The 12,530-nt window shown below is 33.9% G+C and overlaps 1 long non-coding RNA gene across 1 annotated transcript; it reads right to left on the bottom strand.

The window, feature by feature from the left end:
- Positions 1-4,801: 4,801 nt before the first annotated feature.
- Positions 4,802-9,541, bottom strand: LOC110010539 (uncharacterized). The gene is made up of 2 exons (XR_016319920.1): positions 6,412-9,541; positions 4,802-6,243 (listed from the first exon to the last, which is right to left on the bottom strand). It is a non-coding gene; the product is annotated as an uncharacterized LOC110010539 (long non-coding RNA).
- Positions 9,542-12,530: the final 2,989 nt, after the last annotated feature.

Here is a 12,530-nt window from a genome sequence, read left to right as displayed (position 1 = left end):
GCCAAGACCTCGATTATATGACCAATTTGAGCTGAATGTGCCTCATTTGGTCGGAAACCACCTCTAAACCTTCAGCCAGCCGTCTGTCTTTGGATTTTTTGAATCTTAGCAAAATCACTCAAGATCGAAGCCAGAAAACAGAGATAGGGGAGGAGAGGAGGTCGACCGCACCTGGCTCGTGGCTTGAGATCACCGAAAAATTGATCTGGAGACGCGATTTCACAGTCGAGTGAAATCGTGGCCCTCCTGTGGCTGCTACGCTCACCAGGAATGAAGGAGAGAGGGGAAGGGAGGCCTGAGCAGCTGCGGTGGTGACGCGATGTTGAGGAGGTGAGCTCGATTGGCTCTGGTGGCCGGAAACGGGGAGGGAAGGAGGAGGAGTTCACACTGGCGCTGGAGCAAGGAAGGAGAAGAAGAAAAGAAAAAAAAAAGAAAGAAAGAAAGAAAGAAAGAAAAAAAAATCTCGGAGCTTCTAGACCATTCCAGTTTGATTCGAATTGGTTTGGTCTAATTCAATGATTCGGCTCGATTTTTACTCGTTTTCCAGGTTTTTCACTTGGTTTTTAGATTATTCGTGTGGTTTTTGAAAAATCAATTTGATTTCCGAGTCCGGTATGGTTTATTTTGATTATTTTAGTTAGGTTCCGTAACATTTCCTCCATTTACTCAATAATAATAAAAATATTAATAGTAATGATATTTGATTTTAGGATAATTAATTTATATATATTCTTAATAGATTAAATTGCTGGGGTTTCATATTATCTCTCGAAAATTTTAATTGTTCTCAAAATCAAAAATTCTGACAATATATTTGGGCATGGGCCGAACTCATAAAACTTTGGACTCAAATTAGAATTGCTCGGTCTTTACAGCCCATACCGTCAAAAATTCGAATTTTTGATTTAATAAAAATTCTAAAGTTTTGAAAATAAAATTACGGGGTGTTTCAACATTATACTAAACTAAATTTCTATAATATTTTTGGATAATTTTATTTGATTGGTTATATTGGTTTCTATTTAAACCAAAATTTATATCTTTTTTTAGACTGAAATTAGATCCTATTAACTAGAATAATAAAGGACTTTGTATTATTAATTTAATTGGCAAGTTCTTAATATATTTTTAGTATAAAAGTTATAACCTTTCGGATTTGGACTATAATTGAAGTCAAACATATTAACGTAAAACATATGTATAATATTTTATAAAAGCTAAACTGGAAAATGTAACGAAAAATGATGATAATGATGACGGGAGCTTCTTTTTTTAGAAAGAACAAAAAAAAAAAAAAAAAGAAAATTTATTATTGATCATTATCTATAATATATATATAAAAGTAAGAATGTGGAACATTGAGTTTCTAAAATTTCCTATTTAGTTTATAGGTTGACAAAAATATCATTTGAGGACTTTAATTTTGATTGATTATGTTATTTCTTATTTGGGTAAAAATTCTATTAGAAAGTTTAATCTAATTCTAAATAGAAAAAAATTATAATTCTCAAAAATATTCCTACTGAATTTATGAATTGACAAGAACATCACTTGACTTGTGAATATAGTTTGTATTAGTTGATTGAAGTTTGTATTCTCTTAACAACTAATACATATAAAAAAGGTTAGTTAATACTAAAAGAGATTTAAATTAATACAAAATATAATAAACTAATCAAATATATATGATTCCTAATAATAATAATAAATTAATTAAATAAACCACATATATAAATATGTATTTGTATATGTTTAATAAATATTAATTCGAGTTTATATTAGAATCCGAACCGGAAAATTTTATCTAATCTTAATTAGGAATAAAAAATCTATTGTAAAAGTTTTAATTAAATCTAATATATAATATGTATAAATTTATTGCGAAAGGACTTAACTATTTTATATTAAAAAAACCTAAAAATAATTAAATTTATAAATTATAAATTGAAATCCTTTTTTTTCCTCTTATTTTTTTTTGTTTGCTTTGTTAGTATTGTTAGCTACTCTTTGCGCTATTATTCTCCTTAAAGTATTAATTATTTTATCCTTAATCTATTAAGTAGATTTTTTTGATTAATTTTCAATTAGTATAAATTTGTTAATTTTTTTTAAAAGAATTTACTGAAATCATTATTGTAATTTTTTTAATAATTCAATGCTTCTTTTTTAAAATTATTGTATATTTTTTGTTGAAAATTGTATTATACTTTGGTTTTAATATTATATCTATTATTATGACAATAAAGGGCAAATATTTAAATTATAACTCAATTGGAAATTTAGTCTATCAAATAACTTTTTTTTTTTGCTACTATCAAGGATTTCTTTGCTTTATTATAAGTATTCATTGAAGATTGCAATATCAAGAATTCTTTATTTTGGAAGAATTCCAGCTCCATTAATCTGAACCAAATGACCAATAGATCGTCCAGTACTAGTAGACTGATGATGGGTGGTTTACCATACAATATCCAACAAGTTTCCTGAGTATGACCAGGCTTGTCACAATGAGTACATTGTTTAAATTTATTACCTTTCCACTTTCAACTATCATTTTGTACTGCAAACACGAATGCTTCAATGTTAGGTTGTGAAACTGGAGTCACAGAGATGCGAAGAAGACGAGTAGAGATATCTTCCAAAGTGGGAATGACAAAACCTATCAATTTTTAATTTTGAACTGTACTAAGATCAGATCGAAGACCTATGAGTGCTAAGACCATGAAGAATTTATTCCTTTGTTTTTCTTATAGTGATACTTGATGAGAAACGCATTATATAATTGAATTCATCAAGTAATGTTTTAACATGTCCAAGATAACGAGCCATATCCCGTTGATTTTGCTATAGATTGACAATATCAGAAACAACTTTGTATATTTGTTGTAGGTCATAGGTATATAATGTCTTGGCTTTGGTCCAAAACTTACAATAGGTCATAGGTATATAATAAACTGCATAACTGAGCATCAATTTTAGACCAATTTTCCTTTTCTGTGGCACAATATCACTGACAATTTTAATTAAATGACCATCATATACTTGTCCCATGAACAATAATTCAACTAAAGAGGACTAGGAAACATAGTTGTTACTGTGTAATAGCTCAACAGTAGTAATGGTTGGGCTAGAGAAAAGAGGTTTGAATAGATTGGGTGCAAGAGGGTCAATAGGAGTTTCAGTCATGGTTCAATAGTAAAAATCATACCTTGACAAAAAAGGAGACATTTTATACCTTGGAAGAAGTAAGATGAAGTATTGGTAATAATGAAGCTACTGAGGATGGTCATCGGAGAGAGATGAGTCGACAGGTGCAAACACAGATGCTTCAATGTTAGGTGGTGAAGCTGAAGTCATAGAGATGTGAAAAAGACGAGCAGAGATATCTTCTAAAGTGGGAATGACAAAAACTATCAGTATTTGATCTTGAACTATACTAAGATCAGATCGAAGACCTATGAGTGCTAAGACCATGAAGAATTTATTCCTCTATTATTTTTTGTAGTGACACTTTCTGAGAAAGACATGATATAATTGAATTCATCAAATAATGTTCAACCTGTCTAAGATAATGAGCCGTATCCTGTTGATTTTGCTATAGATTGACAATATCAGAAATAACTTTGTATATTTGTTGTATGTCATTGGTCTATAATGTCTTGGCTTTGGTCCTGACATTAAAACAAGTTTTGCAAGATTGAAATAAAGGAAGTAAATGGAGATTAAGAGAATGCCATAATAAACTGCATAACTGAGTAACAATTTTATACCAATTTTCCTTTTCTGTGGCAATAATATCACTAACATTTTTAATTAAATGGTCATCATATCCTTGTCCCATGAACCATAATTCAACTGAAGAGGACCAGGAAACATAGTTGTTACTGCCTATTAGCTTAACAGTAGTAATGGTTGGGCTACCGGAGAAAAGAGGTTTGAATGGATTGGGTGATATAGGGTCAATAGGAGTTTCAGTCATGGTTCAATAACAAAAATCATACCTTGCAAAAAAGGTGACGTTTTATATCTTGTAAGAAGAAAGAGGAAGTACCGATAACAACGAAGCAGTTGAGGATGGTCACCGAAGAGAGATGAGTCGACAGTGTAAGTCGCTGGTGAATCTGTTGCCGGAAAAGTGATCATATGCTGGCACATGTACTAATTAGCAGAATGCCTTGGCAGCCTTGGTGGTCACTAATGAGGATTTCAGTGATGCAGTTGTGTTTCTAGAGTCGCTGGCAGTTGACGGTTCTGTCTAGGCAGTCAGTAGGATAAAAGGATTTATGGTAATGGGTGTTTTAGCAAGGGAGAGTCTGATGCCTGTTAACATTAAAAAGAAAATCTGCTTTGTTAACATCAAAAAGAAAAGAAAAAGGAATAGGCTATTGTCCTTGAACTAGAAACAGAACTAGAGGAAGAAAGAAATTGGACCTAACGTGTAGGCTCTAATACCATGAGAAATAAGAGGGTTCGAAGCTTTGCTTGATTATTCTTTCAAGCACATTAGGTTTTAAATATAAAGAATAATATTAAGGTTGAAGTCTCTTCATTATTATGTAAGGTTAGAGATATGTATGGCAGAGTTTGTTTATAGAAGAACTCTATCTACATACAAAACTCAACCAAAAATAAGACTCTATCCCCTTTTAAATGGGAACCGTAATTATCTATTGACTCTATTATCCTTCCTCAAGTTAGGGGTGAACTCAACAACACCTAACTTGAACAACTGGTGACGGAAAAGTTTTTTTGGTTATGCTTTGGTTAATGAATCAGTGAGTTGATCAGCAGAATGAACGTGTTGAATCTTAATAATCTCATGATGAACTTGATCCCAAACAAAGTGAAAGTCCACAGCAATATGCTTCATCTAACTATGAAATACCGGATTTTTACAAAGATAAGTGACAGCAACATTATCATAATAAATAGTCGGTACTTGTGCCAATCTTATATGAAGTTCCTTTAGCAAATTCATTATCCAATTTGCTTCTGCAACTGCACCAACAACAGCCCTGTATTCAGCTTCGGTTGAAGACCTGGTAACTGTTCTTTGTTTTTTTGATGACCAGTTAATCGGAGAGGTTCCTAGATATGTGATATAACCAGATGTTGAGGAACGATCATGTGGATCACTAGCCCAATCTGCATCGATATATACTTGTAGAGTCATAGGAGAAGAATGTCTCAGTAGTAACCCATAATGCATTGTATGATTTAAGTACCTGAGCACTCTCTTTACCGCTTGCTAATTTATAACTGTCGGTGAGTGCATAAATTGAGACAATTTATTAACCGCAAAACTAATATCTGGTCGAGTAAATGATAGATATTGTAGTTTTCCTAAAACCTCATGATATTTTTCAACATCCGTAGCAGCCGAGCCATCATCTAACCGAAAAGTAACTGAGTTGGACATAGGAGAATGTACACCCTTGCTCTCATGCATATTATACTTCTGCAGTAATTCAGAAATATATTTGGATTGAGACAAAACTAACCCTTCAGATTTATGCAACACCTCCACTCCAAGGAAAAAATGTAAGGCACCCAAGTCTTTAAGTGAAAAATGGTTGGCAAGAGCAGTAATCATATGAGAGAGAGCAGTCTTAGAATTTCCAGTAACAATAATATCATCTACGTATACTCAAAGGTAGATGATGATGCTGGACCGATTAAGTATGAATAAGGAACTATCAGACTTGGCCCCAATAAAACCATAGCTGAGTAAAAAATTATTTAAGGACATAAACCATGCTCGTGGTGCCTGCCAAAGACCATAAATAGCCTTATGTAGTCTGCAGACATAATCTGGATGAGTTGAGCTTTCAAAGCCAAGCGGTTGACTCATATACACTTCATGATCAAGCTTCCCTTGAAGGAAAGCATTGTTAACATCTAATTGACGCAAAGGCCAGTGTTGTTGACATGCTATAGTTAAAACCAATCGAACTTTAGCAAGCTTAACAACTGGACTAAATGTAGAGTGATAATCAATACCTGGCCGCTGAGCGAATCCCTTAGCAACAAGCTGTGCCTTGTATTTGTCAAGCTCATCATTTGCTTTATACTTAATCCGAAACAGCCACTTGCACCCAACAACATTTTGATTTTGTTGTTTTGGAACCAATTCCCAAGTTTGATTTCAAAGCAAAGCATCAAATTCATCCCTCATGGCTTGTTGCCAATGAGCATCACGCTGGGCCTGTGTAACAGTGGTAGGAACATTTCGATGTGGAACAACTGCAAGATAGTCAAAAATCTATTTCGGTTTAAAGATACTATGCTGTGACCGTGTGACCATTCGTGTGGGTTCAGCAGGAGTGGGAGTTACTATTTAGGATGTATGACCAGAAGAAGTTGACACAAGTGAATCCAAAATAGGGACAGAAGGTGAGTAAGAAGTAGTACCTAGAGATGGAGAGGATTCTGAAGACCCATCGTGTACAACGGTTAAAGCAGATGAAGATGTAGGTGTGGCCACTTAACAAGGAGCTGCTGACTTGTTAACAAAAAGTGGCACGGGTATATACTCATTCAACGTGAGGTCAGATTGCAAACTAGAATTCTACTCATTATTAACATGATTTTGAGAGTACCAAGTAGTAGCATCTATGGTGGACTCAATATCTTTGAATATGGTCTGATAAGGAAAAATGTGCTCCAAAAAAATCACATCCCGAGTAAGAAATAATTTTCATGCTAAAGGATCAAAACATTGATGGTAATGATATTGGGATGAAAAACCTAGATAGACAAATAGACGCGATCTCAGTTCAAGTTTATGATTGGTGCATGGTTTGAGCCAAGGGTAGCACATAGTCCCAAATGTACGTATTTTAGAGAAAGAAGGATCACAATTAAAAAGAATTTGATATGGTGAATGAGAAGCAAGGGTTGTCGAAGGTAGACGATTTGTTAGAAACACAGCTGTTGCACACGCAAAGGACCAAAATTTTTACGAAAGAGATGCTTGATGTAATAAGGTTCGGGTAGTTTCAACTATGTGACGATGTTTTCTTTCAGCCTGAGCTACACGTTGAGGTGTGTATGGTGGTGACACCATGTGTTGAATTCCAGTGGAAGAAAGAAAACTTTTAAGACCTAAGTATTCACCTCCTCCATCAGAATAAACAGTTTTTATTTTGACCTCAAAGAAATTTTCAACAGTTGATTTAAAGGTGGAAAATATGGATGCAACATCACTTTTTTTGGTAATAGGAAAAATCCACGTGTATTTCGAATAATGATCAACAAAAATGACATAAAACCTCTTTTTATCAATTGATTCTATTGAAAAGGGGCCCCAAAAATTCGTATAAATAAGATTTAATGGCTTTGTGCTTTTTAACGTATTATGCGAAAATGGAAGTCTGGTACTCTTATTACAGAGACACGAATTACATGAAGAGAACATATTGAACTTAACACAATGCAAATGAATAAGAATGTATCACTGACTTAAGATTACGGACATTGGGGTGACCTAGACGATGATGCCAGACCTCAGGACTTGGTAGTGACACAGCGAAATTGGTAGAAAATTGGACAGGCTTGAAATGTTGAAATGGCCACACATACAGATCATCTTTTTTCATCCCGCGAACCAGAGGTGCCTCCGTGGTCAAATCCCTCACAAGAAAATAATGGGGAAGGAATTCAATGGAGGTATTTATTTGCTTAGTAAACTTTGAAATAGAAATTAATTTCTTTTGAATGTTAGGAGCACAAAGAACATTACATAAAGAAAAATTGCAGTTGGGTGTAGAAAGAGAAACAGAACCTGTATAGGTGATAGGAATACAGTTACCATTACCCATAGTGATACATTCTGAGTCTGTATATTCATGCAGACAGGCAAGATTCATGGGATTTTCCCTGACATGTTGATTAGCTCCACTGTCCACCACCCATGGATTATAATCATGACTGTTATTGGCAGCAAATATGGCTTTGGCTTCAAAATGATTGTGAGAACGGGATCATCGTTATTCATCCCGCGAACCAGAGGTGCCCCCGTGCTCAAATCCCTCACAAGAAAATAATGGGGAAGGAATTCAATGGAGGTATTTATTTGCTTAGTAAACTTTGAAACAGAAATTAATTTCTTTTGAATGTTAGGAGCACAAAGAACATCAGATAAAGAAAAATTGCGGTTGGGTGTAGGAAGAGAAATAGAACCTGTATGGGTGATAGGAATACAATTACCATTGCCCATAGTGATACATTCTAAGTCTGTATATTCATGCAGACGCGCAAGATTCATGGGATTATCCCTGACATGTTGATTAGCTCCACTGTTCACCACCCATGGATTATAATCATGACTGTTATTGGCAGCAAATATGGCTTTGGCTTCAAAATGATTATGAGAGTGGGAACGGCAGTTAGATGCTATATGTCCGTAATCCCCACATAACTGACACTAAGTTCTGGACCGATTAGAAGGCCTCCAACCTTGCGATTGTTGTTGTGGTACTTGGAAAACTCGCTGATTATTATTGATGAATGGTCTGAAATTGCCATAATATTGAGGACGGAACTGTCTAGTAGAGGTTCTTGAGCCTGATGAATTATTCCCACGAAGGTTGGAACGTGATTCGGATGCATTTGAGCTAGAATTATTCCCACGAGGTGATTGTCCAATCTGAACCGTAATAGGAGCTGCTGGTTTTTTTGCTTCCTCATGTTTGAGGAAAAGTTCATGATCAGCAAGCTTGTCTTGCATCTCTTCAAAACTGATAAGAGTGTCTTTAGCACAAATCACATCACTTATATCTTTATAGTCTGGCCCCAATCCACTGAGTACTTTGACAGTAAGCTCAGATGCATCAATCGGAGAACTAGTTGCAGCTAACTCATCTGAAATTGAGCGTATCTCTCTCAAGTAATCAGTGATGGATTTGCTGTCTTTAGTGATTTTGGACAAAATGTCTCGAAGAGTAAAGATACGAGTCTGAGATTTGTTAGCATATGTGGTATGTAGATGATCCCAAGCCTGGTTCGAGGTCAAGGATGAAGCAACAGTCGGTGCTATTGTGGGTTCTACAGATGCTATTAAGGCATTACAGATAAGATTGTCTTGTCGAACCAGACCGTCAAATCAGCATCAATTTGAGACGGTGGTGAAATAGAACCATCAAGAAAGTGAAACAGGTCATATCCACACATGAGAGTTAGAACTTGTGCCTTCCATGTGGAGAAATTTGCATTGTTGGAAAGTTTGATTGGCAGTTGTGAGGCTGGATTAAAGGTGATAATTTGATGTAATGGAGGAACAACGTTGGCAGCACCAGGTGTAAAGGAGTGCACAATAGATGGTGTGCTAGATGATTCTGACATGATGAAAGTCTATTGTAGAAGCAAAAGAAAAGAAGAAGATTAAAAAAAACTGATTCTCGTTAGAGAGTTAGGCTCTGATACCATAAAGAGTAATATTGAGGTTGAAGTCTCTTCATTACTGTGTAAGGTTAGAGATATGTACATCAGAGTTTGTTTACAGAAGAACTCTATCTACATACAAAACTCAACCAAAAATAGGACTCTATCCCTTTTTGAATAGGAACCGTAATTATCTATTGACTCTATTAAAATAGACCAAAGATTAATACAAATATGGTAATAGATCATAGCTATAACTATATAGGATACTTTATACTAATTACAAAATATTCTCACATATCTATAATATATTCTAACAATGCATAATACTATAATTCATTAGTGCGTCCTCTTTTTTTTTTTTTTAAATAAATTATTGTCTTTTTATACATTGATTGTGTTACACCATATAGTCCTTTCGCATATTTTGTGAAGTGTTTACTTTTAATTTGTATTTAAAGAAAAAAAATGGGCTTTATTTATCCTAAACCAAAGACAATTGAATTTTTTTTATTTTCTTTATTCTTTTCTTTTTCCTCTCTTCTTCTTTCTCAAATTATCCATTCAATTTGTTCAATAAAGTTCACAAACTGATCTTTATTCCTCAAACCATCTCTTCCTCAAACATTTATTTTTTCCCTAATAATAATTGATAAGTGTATTTTATAGTATTTTTAATATGATTTTTATTAGGAATTTTAGTAGTTTTAATTACTTTAATTAGTTTTTATTTAGTTTTATTTCTATTTTTATTCAAAGCTTCCTTGAAACATAGGTTGGTTGATCTTAAGGCAATATGTAGGATTTTGGCACAAAAAAGAGCAAAATAAAGTAAAACTCTCAAGCTCTAGGCTCTGGCGGTGCAACTCAGCACGCCCGTGCTGAAATCAAGGAAAATCAGCATGGAGATTCATGCCCTAGCACGCCCTAGCCGTGCTATCTGGCATGCCTGTGCCACAAGAGGACATCAATCCAAAGGCGTGTCTACCTGAGCACGGCCCATGCTACATTCCATCATGGAGATTCAGAGCCTAGCATGCCTCAACTGTGCTATGTGGCACGCCCGTGCCACAGATTCCTCTCTAGACGTGCCCCTGAGCACAGTCCGTTCTAAACCATCCTGAGAACTCAGGCTCCGACACGCCCAGATCGTGCCGCACAGCATGCTCGTGCTGAAAATCAAGTTTTATTTTAAGTTGAGAACGCCAGCCAGTCCCTACCACTTGCATGAGCACACGTAAGATGATTTCCTGACGTGCAAATCAATTTCTAATCCTATTTAGGGGCATGAGAGAGTCCTAATTAAGAAGAAATTCAAAGCCTAAGCAATTTTTTATTTCCAAAAGATTTCTTACTTAATGAAGATTCTATTTCCTAAACAAAGTTGGATTTTCTCACAAGAAGTCTATATAAAGAGAGAATCGATTTGTTGTATATGCTATCGCTGGTTCTACTATCTTTGTTCGATTAATTTCTCTCTCTCTCTCCAAGACTTCAAGCATTCAAGATTTGTGTCAAGATTCAAGGAAGTTGTCCAGAATTAATTGTTGACTAGTTTTTATATCTAAACTCTTAATCTTGTTTTTACTTTTATTATTCACATTGATTATGAAATTATTTTCAAGTTTAATTGAGTTTTATTTAATTACTATGTCAAACTAAACTCTCATACTAGGGGTTTGATGTAGCTTAATTTCTTTTCCAATTTATAATATTAGATTTGTTTTTCTATAATTTATTATTGAACTTAATGCTTTTAGGCAGAATTTCTCCTCTGGATTGATTTATTTCATTAATCACTATCGGGAGAAGGGTTTTTGATATGAAAAAGGTAATAAATTACATGAGAATAATAATTTGATGCGGAAGCTACACAGTTTGAATGAGAGGTTTTCATAAGTTAATGACCTTAGGTTATGAATTTACAAAACAAACCATAAAACTTAATGATTTAATTCATGTTTGATTGCACTATTGGAATATATATAATGAGACCGTGTTAAAATAGCTAACAATACATTGAGAGAGCTTGTTAGTGAATTTAGGGTTGTTTCCCTTACTTGAACAATTAAAATTGATTAACGAACTAATAAAATAAATTGGATAGAATTAGGTGAAGTAAGAATCCCTAATAGCTTTTAAACCTTGATTTCTTTTAATCAAAATAGCTTTGCTTGATTTCTTTTTATTCTCTTTTATTTGTTGAATTTAATTTCTTAAAATAACTCTCCTTATTACCGTTTAAATAATAGTAGGTTAACATAATTTTGGTACTTGTATATAATCGTCGTGGGAACGATACTCTACTCATTCTATATATTACTTGTTGCGATTTCGTATGTTTGCGAAAATCATTGTCAATAATTAATAATTAGTTTATTAATCAGCTTTATCATATAATACTTTTTCTCTCCATTTTGGGGTTTTCGGTAAGAAATAGCAATATTTAGTTTTCTTTATTATGGCCACCTGAACCTCAACTCTTTATCTATCTTTTCTTTCATTCTTATGCAATTATCGCTTAATTTCTTTATAGTTAAGCCTCTGGCACCTTAATCTCTTTGCTTTCTTCTCTGTCGCTAATTTTTTAGAGATTGAAAGTATTTTCTTTCTCGAAATCAACGATCGGCTCCAATTCCTCTTACTGTGGTAGGGATGTGGTGGTTTTTCAATCTGATTTTCCATCTTCAATGATTATACTGCTATTTCTGACAATAGCCTTGCCATCTGCCTTCTTTTCTTATCTCAGGAGAAGTTGGCAGATTCGATTTAGGCTATTCATTCCATTTTATAGTCCATATCTGGTATAGGATTTCTTAGTTGTAGATCTTTTGAGTTATATAGAACATTAGAGTTGAGAATTTGTAGTTCTTGTTATCTTCTTTCTCTTAATAAAATTCAATTGTGTTTTGTTGTTCACTTTGAATTGAATTGAGCTGACTGAATACTTGCTCTCTATTATGGCTATGTTCACCAATAGCTTATTAAGTAGATTTTAGCGTCTTTATCATATTAACGCTATTTTTTAGTATTCGATAATATAACATTTGAACTAACTTTTAGAAATTAAAATATTATTTAATTTTTAGCGTTTTATGAAAAACTACTCAAACAGTAATTAGAACAATTCATTTTACCGAATAGATGAG

Source organism: Jatropha curcas, chromosome 3, assembly GCF_041381405.1.
Source record: "Jatropha curcas cultivar XTBG-Jc1 chromosome 3, XTBG_Jcur_1.0, whole genome shotgun sequence".
NCBI classification, from domain to species: Eukaryota; Viridiplantae; Streptophyta; class Magnoliopsida; order Malpighiales; family Euphorbiaceae; genus Jatropha; species Jatropha curcas.
The sequence above is the reverse complement of the archived record's forward strand: the minus strand, read 5'-3'. Positions and strand labels throughout refer to the sequence as shown.